The sequence below is a fragment of the Myotis lucifugus genome, unplaced genomic scaffold (assembly GCF_000147115.1).
Source record: "Myotis lucifugus unplaced genomic scaffold, Myoluc2.0 scaffold_177, whole genome shotgun sequence".
In the NCBI taxonomy this organism is placed as follows: domain Eukaryota; kingdom Metazoa; phylum Chordata; class Mammalia; order Chiroptera; family Vespertilionidae; genus Myotis; species Myotis lucifugus.
The window spans coordinates 834485-853104 of NW_005871225.1; positions in this window are offsets into that span (position 1 = coordinate 834485).

An 18620-nucleotide genomic window follows, 5' to 3' on the forward strand; every position below is an offset into this window, starting at 1 on the left:
AAAAAATCACATGTTCTGATATCCAGAGCAAACAAATTTGTTCTTAACACCAAGACTAGCAATGGATGAAGCCGAATAACTCAAATGTATTTCATGAATTTTAATTACTTTCATTCTCCTCGTGTATCTCCATTGTGTATCAGTTTTGTTCAGTAATGGGTATTCTGTTTTCAATCTTAAATTTAAAGTGTCCTTTGTTTTCATTTTAAAAAGAAGTGCTATTTCATCTTTCTCATAGCTATTGTTAATCTGTTTATCTTGTTATTACTGGTAATGTTTTCTTGCATTCCTTATCTGGTATGGTATTCTAATTTCAAAATTACTTTCTTTCTTGTGAAATATTCTCTGGTGAAAAAATATAGAAGTCAAGAGACTTCATTTTAAATTCTGACTGGGTGATTTGGGGATAAATAATATAAGCCTGGGACTCAGTTGTTTCATTTGTTGAATTCAAGGTTGAATTGGAAGCTCCCCAAGGTCCTTCCTGCTGAATTGTTCTAGAATGTTTAAGACAAAGAAGCGAATGAGAAAGCTGCATGACTAATAAGGGCTAAAACTGAGCAGACATCAAAAAGATAATGAAATAGAAATAACCAGATGGACATTTAGTGATAGCCTTCCCACTTCTAAGTCACCTAATGATATCTTGTATTTTATCATCCTGGATTATATTGTGGTTTAAAATATTGCAATACTCAAATGTTAAGGTAGGTCACCACCATCATTCCCACCAGCAGTAATAGCATTACATAGCACCTTTCATCTTAGGCTCTCAAATCACTTGGTAAACATTAATTAAATCTCAAAACTTTCCTATCCTAGTATTACTGTGCCCATTTAAGAGATGGAAAAGTGAGGCATATTCTTGTTTGAACCATAAACCAAAGCTTTCTCATTTTAAGTCAGTAGCCTTTCTTAAGTTAATAATGTGCTAGCAGAGACCTGGGGTTGAATTTAATGAATGAGAATTTCTATATGTGGTATTGAAAAGCCTGTGGGTTTATGGAACAATGTGAGGTGTGGGTGTATATATGGTGTGTGGGTAGCTATGATTATGTGTATATAGTCTGTGGGAAAAACTAGTGCATATGAATGTGTCTGAATAATATAAAGTTGTGTGCTCTGTAGACACTCAGACTTTTTCCTCCCATAACTTGTTTTTACAATTTCTCAGCTGCATTGAACACTCTGGCATTCCCTTCACCATCTTTCATGCTCTTTTCTGGTATAGCTCCTATTTCTCCACAGTTTCTTCTTTCTCTGCCAATCCATGCTGAGTCCTGCCTTTCAGCATTGATTCTCACCCCACGTGCTCCCGCTGGGGCTCTGGGGCTCCTTACCCTGGTTTTATTGACTCTATAGGCGGAGAATATCCAAATCTATTCTGACAGTTTGACTCTCTTCCTTAAGTGTCACCACTGACCATAGACATTCCTCTGCTTAGATGTCCCACCTTTACTTTAAACTCAGGATATCTGAAAATGCACTCACCTACTACTCATTCACCTTTTCTCCTTTGCAACCTAAACCTCTTACTCTTCTTAGTAGAGATTACCAACTATCTAGATGCCTAACAGAGAATCCAGGGTCATCCTCCCTTCCCCTCACCATTGACACTCAAACGTCCAGCTTGTTCTGCTAGCTAAGTAAGATTCTATTTCCAATTTCTTTAATCCCTTGATTCCTCTTAATACTCCTGCCATATCCTTGGAATAGGTCCCCATTATCTGCTGCCTGTGTGATGACAAAGAACTTCAAATAAATTCTCTGGTCTGATGTCATAGTGACTTTCATAAGACAATAACCTGATCACGTCTATCCTGCACGGAGCCCTTCAACAGCCCTCCTCATTACTATTAGAGTCAAGTCCAATCCTTGACATTATTTTCAAGGTCCTGCATGAGCTGACTCCTGCAGACCATATCAATGATCATCACAAAAGCTTGCCTTCTTCTTTCAGACAGCCTTCTGTGTGCTCTCCAAGCTCACTGCATGCTACCAAGCAGCATTATATTACCTTTATCTGTGTTATTTTCCCTCTAGATTTTAAGTTTGGGAAAGGCAGAAATAGTGCCTATTTTTTGAAACACTGTATCCCAGTGTTGGCATTGTTCCTGACACATAATAGATGCTTTGTAAATATTTACTGAATAGTTAACTGAATTAGTGACCACACAGAGCTTGTAGAAGTAAATCAGTGAGGTCACTGTTTTAGGTGAAACCCACGAGAATAAGGAAAATGGGCCAGACCCATGTTGCTCTAAACAAACTATATTGCTCTAAATAATTCAGGAGCAGTAGGTCACTCAGTCTAAACAATGTATTCTAGTAGAAAAATATTTATTATGTCCTTAAATTGCCTACTGCATGCCAGGTGTGACTGTAATGAGACTGATTTCACGTGTCGTTTATGAAAATAACCTTGGATTTGCAGTCCCATTCATCAGTACACACAGGAAAGAGAACTTCTGTCCTAGTCCCATGTATCTCCCCACACAAGGTAAGACTGTGGGGACCCTGTACGGGTGCACGCCTAGAAATCCCTACCCAAGCCAGTCAACCCCCCTTTGATGAAGCTGGCAAATGCCTAGTCCTGGGATCTTTTTGAGGGTTGACAAGGACACTTTGGGGTCTGAAAGGTTACCGGAGGTCAAATGTTTGAGAGGGATGAGGATTGAGTATTGACATGAGGGTTGGGCTTCCAAATTCATGCCAATGTAGCTCACGGTGTTGACCAGGGTGGGAAGAGAAGGGCAAGGCGATTGGGGAAGGTGCTGAGATGGAAGTCAGCTGTGGATCTCCAAGGGCTCTGAGGATTCTATTAAGCGTGCATATGGTCATCCAGGTTGTTATGAAGTATGTTTGTTAAGGTAAGAAAATTGGTTTTAATAGCTTGTCAATTTGCTTTACAGACTTTAACTGTTTAAACATCTGTTATGTGAGTTTCCAATTATACTTTCAAAAGTCCAAAATTGTTAGGTGCTGGCCTGCTACTCAAAACAGTTATTTTCTTTTTTATAAATATATATTTTTATTGATTTCAGACAGGAAGGGAGAGGGAGAGAAAGTTACATCAATGATGAGAGAGAATCATTGATCAGCTGCCTCCTGCACACCCCTACTGAGGATCGAGCCCACAAACCAGGCATGTGCCCTTGACTGGAATCGAACCTGGGACCCTTCAGTCTGCAGGTCAATGCTCTATTCACTGAGCCAGACCAGCTAGGGCAGTAGTTATTTTCTAGAAGATTTTTGGGTTTTGTAGGATAGTGTGAAATAATATTAATCAGTTCCTAAATTTCCTGATATCTGTCAGTAATATTTTATACCAAGAGTAAAATATCGTTCAGTTAATCTCAACTTAACTTATAGCATGTATCATAAAATCAATATTGCACAGGTTTTATCTGTTTATTTTTGAGTTACTGATATCAAAAGTGCTTCAGCAAAGCCCCTGATGCTAATTTTCATGGTAGGGAAGATAGTAAAGCATATTTGAATTATAACCTAATGTTTGTTTGTTTTTGGTACCTCTCTTTTTTATAGGATTGCCATGTCTCAGTAGCTTCTCATTATTTCTAAACTCTCTTCTCAGTAAAAGGAAGCCAGAGTTACTGTTTTTTACGACATAGTTTGATTTTGGTACAAGAATGTTATAGATACTAAACAATGAACATTTTTTTAGAATTTGCTGGGCACTTAGTAAGAACTTTGTAAATATTAACTCATGTAGACCTTATAACACTTTGCGATGGGTATTATTATTTTTTTAAATATATTTTATTGACGTCTTATAGAGAGGAAGGGAGAGAGATAGAAGAGTTAGAAACATTGATGAGAGAGAAACATCAATCAGCTGCCTTCTGCACACCCCTCACTGGGGATGTGCCTGCAACCAAGGTACATGCCCTTGACCGGATTTGAACCTGGGAGCTTTTAGTCCGCAGGCCGACGCTTTATCCACTGAGCCAAACCAGTTAGGGCACGATGGGTATTATTATTATTATACCCATTCTACAGATAAGGAAACATGGGCAAAAAGGGGCATAAGTAACTTGCCCCAATTCCCCACCATATACCTAGTAAATAACCAAGTGAGGACAAACTGAGGCAGTCTAACCCAGTGATGTGACCCCTGAGCACTACTCCATCACTATCCCTAAAGTGTTTATTTTTTTCTTTTAGTTTTATTGAGAGTTTGTTTCTTAAGGACATGGATCACATATTTTTATTTAAAACTAAGAGCATAAAAATATACTTTTACTGATTAGCAGTCAGTAAAGGAGCAGTTATTGACTGACTTTCCAACTTAAAAGAGTTCCAGTTTTGCATTGCATAATTTAGATTTTTGAAAGCTTTTAATATAAGTTGCCTAACTTTGTAAAAATATTCTAATTTACATCTATATTTTGATCAAGAAAGAGGACATGCTAGCATATTGCTTTATTTTGGGGGGGAAACTAGCTGGGTTACATTTGAAAGGATTCATGATAATGATACACCCATTCTCATGGCTTTCCTTTCTTAATCTGCCATTATCAGAGACACGATGTTTTTAGATATTTAAAAATATCAGCAGTCGCCACCAATGGCAACTGAACTTATACCTGCAATATAAACTAATAAATTAATGCCAATTTCCTTGATAAAGTGTGTCTACCTAACTGAGGAAACAAATTTGAATGGAACAAATAATACCAAACATGACTTATTTCACAATGTGTGCACATTTCTCTTAGAAATTGGGGTAGCCCAAGTTTATCTTGAATAAGACCACTACATGTGCTGTGAAGAGAGTTGCACAATTTTCATTTGATGTAACAATAATTACTTCACATTCCCATAAAGATTTAAAATACATTTTAACAATATTTAGATATAATGAATTCTAAAAAATATTCTGTAAGGATATGTAACAGTCATTCACATACTTGATTATGTGAAAAATTCCATTTCATAATATGTGACCTTGTTTTGTAAGCCAACAGCTAAAGAAAATATGGTATGGATTTCCAATGCAATATAAATAAAATGTCATGATCTGTAGAAGAAAAACTGTTCTGGAATGTTAAGGTTTCCATATTTTCTCTCAGAACAAACAGAGAAGAATATTATTTGGCCTAGATCAGTTCCTTTTATATAAATTAGACTGGAAAATTGCATTGGCTTTATTTAGAAATATCCACAGGAGAGATACTCTGATTATTGAGGTCATTGCTGTGACTACAGTAGTGACTTAAAAACCAGTCTCACTGTTAGGAAATTTATTATGGAAAGTAATTAAACTTAGCCATATTTAGGAAAAATTATATATAAAGGCTAAAAAATCTTTGGGATTTCTAAAATCAATACCTAAAAGGTAAAAAGCAAAGTACATTTTCATCACAAATAATCTTTCATCAATATGAATATCAGAATTACATTACTTTCCTCATAAAAGTAGAACATCTGCTGTGCCAGGCACTTTGGTAGGTACCAGGGAATCACAATGAACAAGAGGGAAAATGTCTGCCTTCATGGAGCTGACTTCTAGTGAAATCAATTAGAAGAATAGGTTGGTTCTGCCACTATCATAGGTATTCCCAACATGTGTGCTTTCCTGTTGTTGCTCCCGTCTGGTTCACTGCGATGCTTTCCTTCCTTGTCTTCAGGATTCTATTTTGCAGCCACACCCTGGCTGAAGTCTAACATCTTCAGTGCAACCAACGAGATCTGTTTCAAACCCACAGCAGTGTCCCCCATGCTTAAAACCCTCCTGGCTTCTCACCATCTGTAGCCTACCTCACCGTAGCAGCAAAGGTAATCTGATGCTTTCCTACTTCTACCATCTCATTCTCTAAGATTCAACCAACTGACTCCCTTCCTCTAATTCTCACATTCCACACTTGCTATTTTTATATACAAATTTTTTTATTGTCTAAAGTTTTACATATGTCTCCTTTTCCCCCAATTGACCCCCCCTTCACACTTACTCTTATTTAAGGACTTTACATTAGCTCTTTCCCTTTCTTTTTGCCAGGTCTGTACAAAACAAAACATGTTGAGTAGAAAAACATTTCCTACTAAAATGTTACAGAAAAATAATAAAAAGAAGTACAGTTGACCCTTGAATAACAAGGGATTAGGGGTACTGACCTCCAATGCAGTATAATTTGACTCCCCTAAAACTTAATTAACTACTAATAGCCTACTACTGACAGGAACCCTTACTGATAACATTGACAGATGATTAACACATATTCTGTATGCTACATGTATTATATGCTGTTCTTACAATAAAGTAAGCTAGAGAAAAAATGTTATTAAGAAAACCATAAGGAAGAGAAAATACACTTACAGTATTTATTGAAAAAAATCCATGTATAAGTAGATCTGCACAGTTTGAACTCCTGTTGTTCAAGGGTCAGCTGTAAATAGAAGTGTTGGTTTGGAGCCGCTTATCTCAGTGCCTCACTATGTGTACTCTTGGAACTTAAATTCTAGGGAGGAGAGAAAGAAAATACATGTGCAATATATAGTATACAAAATGCTAGTAGTCTTACAGGAAAAAAAATGAATCAAGAAAAGAAAGAAGGATAGGTTGGGAGTGTATCTTCAGCTTTAAATAGCCACACAATAATTGCTCAATAAATATTACTGCTGTCATTGTTGTGGTTTTCTGTTGTTGTTACTGGATGGAAAATGGAAAGATGTCACAGATTTATATTTCTTGTCTCTTAAGCAGTGACGTCACTTTCTTAAATATCTATACTAATAAAAGCTTAGGTGGCCCTCACGCGCAATGTTGTCACAAGATGGCTGCCATAAAGATGGCCATGTGCACAGCGGAGGTGGGGTCCAGCGTATGCTCCTTGCGGTGAGGCCTGGGGGTCCCGCGGCTCTGCACGGCATGAAGGAGGCCAGTGCCGGCATCTCCGCTGCCTTGCAAAGAGGAGGTGGGTCCTGGAGGAGGAGGCGGGTCATGGCAGGGGAGGGCAGTTGGGGGCGATCAGGCCGGCAAGGGAGCAGTTAGGCTTCAATCAGGTCAGCAGGGGAGCAGTTAGGGAGCAATCAGGTCAGCAGGGGAGCGGTTAGGGAGCGATCAGGCTGGCAGGCAAAAGCAGTTAGGGGCAATCAGGCAGGCGAGCAGTTAGGAGCCAGCAGTCCCAGATTGTGAAAGGGATGTCTGACTGCCAGTTTAGAGATTGGGCCTAAACCGGCAGTTGGACATCCCCCAAGGGGTCCCAGATTGGAGAGGGTGCAGGGGGGACACCCACCCCCCTGTGCATGAATTTCATGCACTGGGCCTCTAGTTCTATATAATAAAAGCCTAATATGCAAATAGACCGAATGACAGAACAACTGTTGGAATGACCAGTCGCTATGACTCACACTGACCACCATGGGGCAGACGTTCAATGCAGGAACTGTCCCCAGCCCACAGGCCCCAGGCCAGCCAAGCGGTGGGGGGGAGGGGGGGCGGGGCTAATTGCCTTGCCAGTTGCCCTGCAGATCGGCCCTGATCTCCATCCAGGCCTAGGGACCCTACACGTGCATGAATTTTGTGCGCCAGGCCTCCAGTTATAATATAAAGTTTCAATGAAGTGGTGAATGAAAAGATACATACTATACTGGGGGCGGGGGGGGGGATCAGTCTCTCCCACACATTTCTCCACCACTTTAGGTCAATAATGTAAAAAAGTTGTCCAAGGTACTGAACACTTCACTCCGTGTTTATCCAGCCTGGTCATATTTCTTATTCCTGTACTTTGTTTCCTGCTCAGGAATAATTCCACTCATTGAATAGTGCCCATCAGTAGATGATTGGTTAAAAAAGCAGTGGTACATTTACACAATGGAATACTATACAGCTGTAAAAAAAGGAGGAAATCTTGCATTTTCAACAGCATGGATGGACCTGGAGATCACTATGCTAAGTGAATTAAGCCAAACAGAGGAAGACAAATATCATATGATTTCACTTATATGTGGAATTGAATGAGCAAAATAAACTGATTAATAAAATAGGACCAGAGGCATGGTTACATAGAACAGACTGACAGAGGTCAGAGGGAAGAGGATGGGGGGGACTAGATGAAAGAAGGCGAAGAGAATAGCCAAAGAACATATATGCATAGCCCATGGGTACAGACAACAGTGTGGTGGTGATCAGGGTGAAGAGGGGACAGGGACTGGGTGGAGGTGGGTAAAGGGGGGCATCTGTAATCATGTCCACAATAAATAAAAAAATAATAAATAAATATAAAACAAGTAAAGAAATGAGCAAAAACAAGTGGGGTTAGCTTAAAGGAGTTGACTTTTTGACAAATAAGAATTCATTGTCAGAAAGTGTGTTTCAGTCCTAACCAGTTTGGCTCAGTGGATAGAGCATCAGCCTGTGGACTGAAGGGTCCCAGATTTGATTCCGGTCAAGGGCATGTACCTTGGTTGTGGGTACATCCCCAGTAGGGGGTGTGCAGGAGGCAGCTGATCGATGTTTCTCTCTCAACGATGTTTCTAACTCTCTATCCCTCTCCCTTCTTCTTTGTAAAAAAAATCAATAAAACATATTTTTAAAAAAGTGTGTTTCAGTGTGAACCAGTTTACAAAATATAGAATAAATAGGAAAATGAGATAAATAATTTTACAGAAGGAGTAAACAGGAAATTCTTCTAAAATGTTTTATCTTTAATCCTGAAAAAAATTTTAATGTAAAAATTATGATGCCCATCACTTTTCAAGAATATATAAGTTTCATAAATTATAATCTTATCTCAATTAAAAATTTTCAGAGGATTTCTGTTGACTGTAGAACCCCTTTGTATCCACAAACATGAAGTCAGTGAACATGCAATTCTATTTGTATTTGATATTACACAATATACATCCATTGGTACTTTTTTATGTTGCTAAAGTTATTAAAGATTTTAATTTTTCAAAATAATATTTTCCCCCTCTGATTTTCTCATATCTTGACTCAAACACACAAACACAAACATTTTCAATAATTTCATTTCCATTTGCCACATGTGTCATAATAGTCTCCTAATTCATTAAATAAATGTTATTTGACTATGCATTTGCAATGTTTTTTATCTGCCATGTTTTTTAAAACTGTTTTATTTGTGAGCTTCAGAAATATTTAAGGGTGATGAAACATTCATTCATCTTTTTATATAACTTGTCTAGAAATACTTCAAAAAATTTAATATGATTTGATCATTTAAATGTCTAAATAAAAATAAGAGATTTCTTGTGTTCTTTATACCTTCATTTTCCTTGTGAATAGTGAAATTCCTCTTTCCTGCTCTTACAACTTTACTTTATGTTTATGCAAATTTTAAAATGTGTGGCTCTGTTAAAAATATCACTAGAACAGATTTAGAGCAAGCAGTACTAATTGAAATTATAGGAAACCCTATTCACTTAATCTTGGACATACTTCCTGGTTTGTATAGTGCTTGATATTTTCCTTCAGGGAATGTATTTTTTTCCCATCCTCCCTTTCTGCAAATTTGCTTTCAAAGAAACTTTAAATTATTTGAATAGCTTTATTTTCAATTGATTTATTTCAGATTGCTGCTTTCACTACCTGTTGCCCCAAATACCCTTTTCGATGCCACATTTTAGAGTTCCAGATTGTTTGCTTACCAACAATAACAAAGAAGAGGGCTGTTTTAGATTATAGTTTGCATTGAGAGGATATTTCTGGATCATTGCACATTAGACTTGATATAAAAATTGTATTTGGAGTCATTTGATTTGCAGAAATAATAAGCCTAAATGTTTTAGTTTCTAATATTAATTAGTTTTCAACCCAGACAGTCTGGATAACTATATATTTACTACCTTGTAAAGAACTATCATAACAAGCCCTTAAGCATTATTTGAAAATTAATAAACTAAAGTAGGAGGAAACCTTTTACTTTCCCATAGCAACATAAACTGGGTTATATTATTTTATTGCAAAGTTTCACTTTTCAATTATAGGTTTGAAAAGAGTAAAAAACAATTATAAGTTTCTTAACACTGTAGATGACTAATGCAATGAGTCCACTTCACTGTATGGAAACAGGTTTTGTTTTTTTAATAAAGAAAATTCTTTCCTTGAAAGGTTCTGAGAATAAGCCTTATTCACACAAAAAAATGTTTTTTCTCTATTATATTAATAGAAAGCATACATATGAATTGGTTATTTTTCTAACTCTTAACCTTGTTTCAAGTTCATATTTTTTCTTTTCTAAAAGTGAAACTTGAAAAAGAAAAATTTAATTGTTAAAGATATACAAATATACAAGAAATCCAGCAGTCTGAACCTGAGCTAAACAAGAGTTGCTATAGATGATTATGTTAGATTTAAAAGAAAAATGTGTATAAATTGGGTTAATTACTTAGAAAGGCGTGTGGAAGACAAAAATTACTCAACCTAATTCTTTCTATCACAGGGTGAGAGTGGAGAGCCAGTGTTCATACACCCTGGCAGAGAGGAGGAATGTAAGCCCTTTACTGCCATGTAATGCGGCTCTGCTTCATCCAGAATGCCAGCTTTCTTAGAAATCTGATGTCTGACTACCTGTGAATGCTGTGTGTGTGTGTGTGTGTATGTGTGTGTGTCCCCGCGTGTGTGTGTTTGAGTTTGAATAGAGATCATGGATTAAACTCTATGGAGAATTGTTGAAAAGGGTGAGGTGCAGAAGAACTTGTTTTTCTTCCATTCCTGTCCCTTCACCCCAACTTTAAGGGCACATATTTGTTCTGTAGGTCTTTCTGGAGTAATGGTGCAGAGCAAAGGCTTTGCTACAGATAGCTAGGATTCAAATTCTGGCTTCAACACTTACCAGCTGTCTGATAATGATCAACTCCCTTTACCTGTGACTCAGTTTCACCATCTACAAAATGATGATACCCTCCCAAGATTGTTGCAAACATCAGGAAAGCAGGGTCTGTGGAAGTGATATTGATTTTAAGGATGAAATTATCATTCTACTAGATTCTGTTTGTACTCTTTACAGTGTTTTTTAAATATTTAGTTTAGAAAGCTCATAAGCCATTTAGTAGTGATAAAATGAAGAAAGGCTTAAGTTTAAACAAGTGTTGATAAAAACAGAGAGATGGAGGATATGAATTGTTGAGTAAAAAGCCATTGGATTTAGTACTTTCAATTTTCAAAGCACCATCCCTGAGTTGTTAAAGGTCAGTTGGGGAATGAAATACCCAGGTATGTGCTGACCTTTTAATAGAAAAAGTTGCTAAGGAAAAGGAAACAAATCTATCAATCAGTTGATCAATTAATTCAAAACATATTACTTAGAATCATAAAAGAGTCAGCTTGATCCTCAGGGAGAATAAACTCAGCATTTCAGAATAATCAAGAATTATGTGTGCTATTGTTTAATTCTAATTTATCATCTACAGCATCAACATAATATGTGCTCAATTAGTGTCTGTTAAGTGAATGGAAAGAGTGAGTGTAGGAATGAATGAATATGCACATGACAATCAGAACTGAGAAGAGAGGCAAAAACAAAAATACAACAAAATGGATGTCCAGAGACTAGATTTGATCTGGTGTATTTTGTTTGGCCTTCCTGGTCTGTTAAACATAGAATTAGAAACAATTAAAAATTAGGGGAATTCACATTAAAATATCTGTATTTCTGGTTCCTCTTTAAAAATTAGCAGCTGTGGCCTTTGCTCTGGCCTGGCTACAAATTCCTGGAGCTGGAGAGTGGCTGCTCCTTTAAAAAGGGTGAAATGTGGAAAACACGACTGTGACTGCTTAACTAAATTTATATCATCTGCCAGGTCTCTCTCAGGCCCTGAGTTTGCAAGTGTCTGATTTACAATGACAGAGCTTTTTTGATGCTGTTAAGTTGTCCTACAAGATTTTGTCAGAGCTTAAAACAAGTGTATGGAGCCCTAAAATGTTCGAGGGTTTGTCTCTCTTTAATGAAGAAGGAGGAACCTTGGGTTAGTAACAACAGTTTTGTATCCTCAGCTCTATTGGCATTTTGGGTCAGAAGATGTTTGTTGGGGAGGTTGTCTTGTGCACTGTAGGAGGTATAGCAGCATCCGTGGCCCCTACCCACTAGATACTCCCTCACCCAGTGTGACAACTAAAAATGTCTCCAAATGTAACCCAGGGATGGGGTGACAAAACCACCCCTACTTGAAAATCACTGAGTGAGGTGCCAGATTTATATTAGACAGATGTTAGGTAACTTGTAGATTACGAATTGGCTACAACCTTGGCACTATTTCTGGGTTCTAGGTTTAGTTGCTGGAGACAGACCACTGTATATTTATTCAAACTTAAACTACTTAAACCTCAGTGGGATGACAATGCTATGGTTTTCTTAAACCACTGATTTTTGATGGCACGTATAAGGACAAGAAAGCATAGTTAACATAGTAATGTTATAAAATGCAACAGTTTGGACACAGAAATACCTGTATAGTATTCAGATGCTAGCACTTCATCCTGTTTCCTACTCACATCTTGTTCCTGATGAATTATTTTAAAAGTATGACTAAATTATTCATTACACAGGATCACCATTATTTATGCAACTGAGGTTTACCACTCACATTTCAATATGGATTTTTTTTTGACTAGGGGAATTCAATAAAGCATCTAAGAATAGAAATATATGCCTAGAATTAAGTAATGCATGTGGGGTACACTATAATGATGGAGGAGTAGTACAAAGTGATTAAACCTTAAAATCTTAAGGGAATCCTTAATAACAGTAAATTTGATAAAACATTATTTATAATATTTACATATACAGTTAAATTCTATATACATATCTTGGTTAGAATACCTTAAAACATTCAGGCAGATTAACTTACCAGACATAACATATTTCTCCCATAGGTTATGTGCCTCATATATTTAATTTAAATAAAAATTAGGTAATACTAGGTAACAATAAAAGTACAAAAGCATAAAATTACATATCATTTAAATTTTATTTTAACAAGATAATAAAAAATTAAAAATTGTTTAGTTTAGAAAATTCATAAGCCGTTTAGTAGTGATAAAATGAAGAAAGGCTTAAGTTTTAAAAAGTGTTGATAAAAACATAAACCTCTGAGTAATTTTAATCCGTTTTTTTCCTTATACCTTCTTTCTACCAATACCTTTCTGCCAATGAAAGTATATTCCCTATTGCCTGTCCTCTAATGCCTTGTCCAATGTCAATTTAAATGACTAGTGATGACTTCAAGTACAGTACAATTCTTCCTTAGGGAAGCTACTTCTTTGACTAATATTAAGTGCGTTACTATTGGTATGTTAATTAGCTGCTTCACTCAGCATGGACTATTTTTATGTATAACATACCCTTCTTCCATGAATTACCATGTGTGAAACAGTCCAATATGCAATTTAGGAGTTTTCTCACATAGTAGGTTCTGGTGACTATATTAAAATATATGTTGTGTGTGTTTTTTTGTTGTTGTTTCTTGTTTGTTTGTTTTTGCAGCTACATTTATTTTAGCATTGAAAGTTGACTATAACTTTTACTATTTTGATATATAGTTTTCCAAATAAAAAGGACCCAAACCCAACTTCTCTCTAAATGTTTTAGCAATGGCACCAGTTTTCTCTTCAGAGGTCTAGCCACACACCAATAAAAAAAAATACTATGCTGTTTTTGTTTAAGAGTTGAAAAATAGAGTAATTAACATAAAAGCCACAGAAGAAACAAAAATATTGGGTCAGAAATGGTAAAAAAGGCTGTTCTCGAAAGTAATTGTTGTTGTTGTTGTTGTTGTTGTTGTTGTTGTTGTTGTTGTTGTTTTACTAAGCCTATCAATAGGCAGACCTCGAGTCCAGGGAAAGTCTTCACTGTGAGGGCCAGTGGAAAAGATGTTTAATATTGAAAGCTGATATCAACTCTGGTAAATAACCTGAACACATCTTCAGACCTTCACATAATTCGAGTCAATTCTTCCAGTAGTTTCCATACATATCAGAAGACTTTCTCATCTTACTTTTGCAACAAACTTTCTTTTAGCCTTTCTGTTTGAAAGTGTTATCTTAACTGGAAATTAATTCTAAATCTTGGTGAGCACTGACTGTTTGGCAATGAATTTATGGAGACACCCTGATGGCCTCAAGATATTTGCCTACAAATATGAAATGACTCAGCATATAAAATGCTGTTCACAAATTCTTTGTATTTAATTATAAACATTATATGTATTGATACAAGGTCATTCTAATGTGTTGTAATATGGCTTATTTAAAAAAAACAGAACACTGAAGAGGGAATTCATCATCTTTGACTAATAAAAATTACTGTAGAAAAAAATAACTACAGTTTATCTTTAAAGGACCTGGTTATCAAATCTCAATGCCAGTTTAATTTCAAATTGTTGATGACGTATATATGCCTTTACGTGTTTAAAATTTTTTGTCCAATCTCTGTACCAGACTTTAGAAGGCTGAGACATGTGATAAAAGTACTATCTGCTTAGACCAGCCATGAATATTAAGAGGAAGTTATGAAGGATACTAGAGCTGATAACAAAGACCAACCAGAAACCAGGCTACTTAAGATGGGTAGAGATGGAGTGGCAGACTACGCATTGAGTCTCAAGGGTCTCAATCTGAACTGTAATAAGAAGACTATAAAATCCTGGGCCAGTGTAGTTCAGTTGATTGGCCATCATCACACACACCAAAAGGTTGCTGGTTCAATTATGGTCAGGGCACATGCCTGGGTTGTGGGCTCAATCCCCAGAAGGGGGCATGCAGGAGGCACTGAATGATGTTTTGCACTCATATCGATGTCTCTCTCTCTCCTTTTCCCTTTCTCTCTTTCTAAATATCAATTAAAAATAAATAAAAGAAGAAGACTATAAAAAGAATAAGCCACTGGAGCATAGAACATGATGGCTATCTTTAAATTTGCTTCAGTAACTAATTTCAGATTAAACAATTGAGGACAAACCTTAATCATCCTTACACCTCAACTCCAACAACTTTAAAATTGACTTTGACTAAACAAATCAAGTAACCTTTATATTTTAGGGAAACAGCACAATGCAAGTGCAATTTCTAGAAGAAAAATCAGAGATCTGTCAGTCCACTTCCTTACAAACCAAGCCTAGGAAGGAAAATAGTGTGTGAACAAACGAACTCACAAATAATTACACTGGACATTTTTATGCTGCCACCAGGCCTTTTGTAAGGCTTTATAAACTGATCTTAATTTTGTTATACTGACCCCTAAAGGCACTTTCTATTGTAAAATAGTCTATTAAGAATTGGTCTATATTTTGGAAAGCAATAATATTAAGTTCATTATGGCTTTTTGCAGTCCAGGAACTAATTTAGCTTGTGTAATCCTCTTAAGATTTTAGTGGGTAAAAGCTATTTTAAGAATTTTTGCAAGCAAAACATAAAGGTAGGCTTAGAAAAGAACTTGTCTTTCAGATCCTTTAAAATATATATATAAGATATTTATGTTAAATTGATTCATGTTAAAAATGTAACACACCCAGTCAAAAAGCCTTAATAAGACAGACTTCTGTATAAGGTAGTATTATTGCCCAGTCTCAGCCCCAGAATCTTGACTTTACAAGCCAAGCATGGTCTACTTGTTATAAGTATATAACAATATATCATTATTATTATTAAAGCAAGTTATTTTTATTATAGAAAAATAAATACCAACATATAAATAAAGCAGAAAAGTTAATATCTTATTATCCTCAAAATGGAATCCCATAGAATGCATATTTTGAAACAAAGTTTTTAAAAATGACATATTCTGTCGACAAATATAATTAAAACATTTTAAAAGCAGACTAATGTTCCATTAGAGTTGGATTTTTCCATATGGTTATTGTTTACCTATGTTCTTCTGTGACTTGTCAATCTGAAGCTTATATGTTATTTAGCTCATTTTTCCTGATTATAAATTAAACACTATACAAACAACATATATTTACTAGAGGCTCAGTGCATGAAATTCGTGCACAGGGAGGGGGGTCCCCCAGCCTGGCCTGTGCCCTCTCACAGTGCAGAAGCCCTGCAGTCCATTGCCCACCCATCTGGGGCTTCTCAATGGATTGCCCTAAAGAGGTAGGCCAGGCCAGAGCCACAGGACCCGCCTCCACGCCACGCACACAGCGTCAAGCCCCCGCCCACCCGCGCATGCCAGCTGCACACTCCAGCTGCACTGACAAGTGGTTTAACTTCAGGTGAGTAGAAATGCCATGTAATGGAAAATGGAAGAGAAGTTTAGTGGAAGCTGCAGAAGAGAAATAACAAAGATGATGCGTAATTACTGTCTTTTTGTCACTTTGTTTTAATATTTACTTCCTACTATCTGATAACTATTGTTCAGAAAACAAAGTAAAAAATCATTCGGATAATTCATTCTCCAACCCAAAGTAACCTAAAATTAATATCATTTAAATTGAGCAATTTCTCAGCGCATATCATAGATTATATTATTATAATAAATATGTGTATCCAAATACATGATATTTTAATCTTCAAAATAGAAGGCAGGACTCCATGCTAAAGAAAACTTTGACATAAAGTGGGGCCATGTTAATAATGTTGATGACACTAGCCACCTGCAGTCTCATAGTTGTTGGGTGTTAACCCAGTGAGAACATAGTCTGGATATTAAAACTTGTCTCCACTAGTTTTTCAAGCTGGAAATTAACTTTCCTGGGGCTGGTGTACCTGGGTTGGAAGCTGGGCTCCCTTGTGATCAGGGAATGGCAGTCAAATCTTTTTTACCATGACTAAGAGCATCTACTATGATATGCTTGTCTTGATCCCTGGTTTTCAAGCTAGTTTTTTGTTTGTTTGTTTGTTTGTTGTAGGGTTTTTGTTTTTATTTTTAACTGGAGTGCTGACTAGAATACACAAATATGAAATGCAAAGTCCTTTTTTCCTGGTCTTATGTCCCATTACTTCCCAACTCAAAATGTCTTCTCTAGTAATGCTACACTCATTGAAGCTCTTTACAGGTAGTAGGCCTCTGTGATTTTACCTCCTTGTTCCACTCACATCACTCTCTCATGCCTACAAGCATCTACAAATCATTTTTGGTAAATGGTAAGCCTTTGATTCATATGACAGCCTGACTCTAGGACCAGAGATCCTAGTAACTACCTATGGGTCTCCCAATAAATTATATTATTATAATATACATCTTTCAGTGACTCTTGTGATAGCAACTCACTCATTTAAAATGTATTTATTGCATGTTATTTATATATTTATATACCTATACTAGGTTCTGGGACTTCAATGGTAAAATGAGATATGATCTCTATCCTCAGGAAACTTACAGTGTGGTGAGGAAAAAGGATGTGTAAGTTAAAGTATGGTGTCTGGTTCTCAATAAATACTTGGTGAATGAATTAATAACTTCTGTGAGAGTGGTATACAAAAGGAGATCTAAAAGCAAAGGGGGAATATCTCAATAAGGCTTGAGTTAGCTGGTCATCAGAAAGTTCTTCCGAGAAATTTGCTAGTTGAATATAATCAGGGAAAGTGTATTTTATGGCAAGGCAATAATAAATGAGAAGGTGCAGAAATCTTACACACTCCAGGAGAAAGCAATGAAAACAAGTGGAGCGATGGTCTAAGAAGAGGCTAGAAACAAGTCTGGGGTCTAAATGTGAAGTGTTTGGATGTTAAGCTATGAACTGTGAACTATAGCATGACAGTCTTGAGAGCCACTTAACGTTGGAAAGTCAGCTAGTGATATCAAAATGACATTTTATAAAGGTCACTCTGACAACAGTGAGGAGGGTAGTTAAAAAGGTTCAGACTACATAGAACAAGAAGCTATTGCAGCAAAGTAGAAGAGAAACAGGAGTGACTGTGGAAAAAGAAAGGAAAGAACAAAGATGGGCTTGGAGATATTAGGCAGGTCTACTCAATCAGACTCTCTGAGCTTATACATACATTATGCATTTTTATAACATTGCATCTACATAATTATTTAATTTCCTTTCTATGCACTTTCTTCTGCCACAATACATAACAAGTGCTTAATAAATGGTTTTGAGTAAATAAAATAATACCTTGTGTCTGAAAGAGAAAGAACACAAAATGAATCTCAACATTTCTGGCCAGGACAGCATGGTACCACACTCTGACATAGGCAGCAAAGGAAGAGGTGGTGGTTCAGGTGGAAGGAAGAAAAGTTGAGTGTAGTCAGTGGCATGAGTTTCAGACATATGGAGATATTTACAAGGCAGTTTGATGTAGAATGGTGGGATTCTTTGATTCCCATATTTCTTGATTGGAAATTGAGATTCATTAGTGCATGAATGATAGTTAATTTTTCAAGTTTCTGTAAAGTTCTTTAGAGAGAGTATATAAGATATAAAATCTAGGTGGAGAAACAAGAGTACAGGAAAATGATAGAATAGACAAACAGAGAGAAAGATCTAGTGGAGAGGGTCACAGAAGTCCAGAGGAAAAAGAATTTCAGGAAGAAACGAGTTCAACACTACCAATTGCCACAGGGAGATGAAGTGAGATAAGCACAGCAATGTTCACTGGATCTGGTAACACTGAGGGCAATGTAGATATAAGTGAAAGTAAATTGAGTGAAGTGGTGGAACCAGATGCCAGATTAAAGTGGGGTGAGAAACAA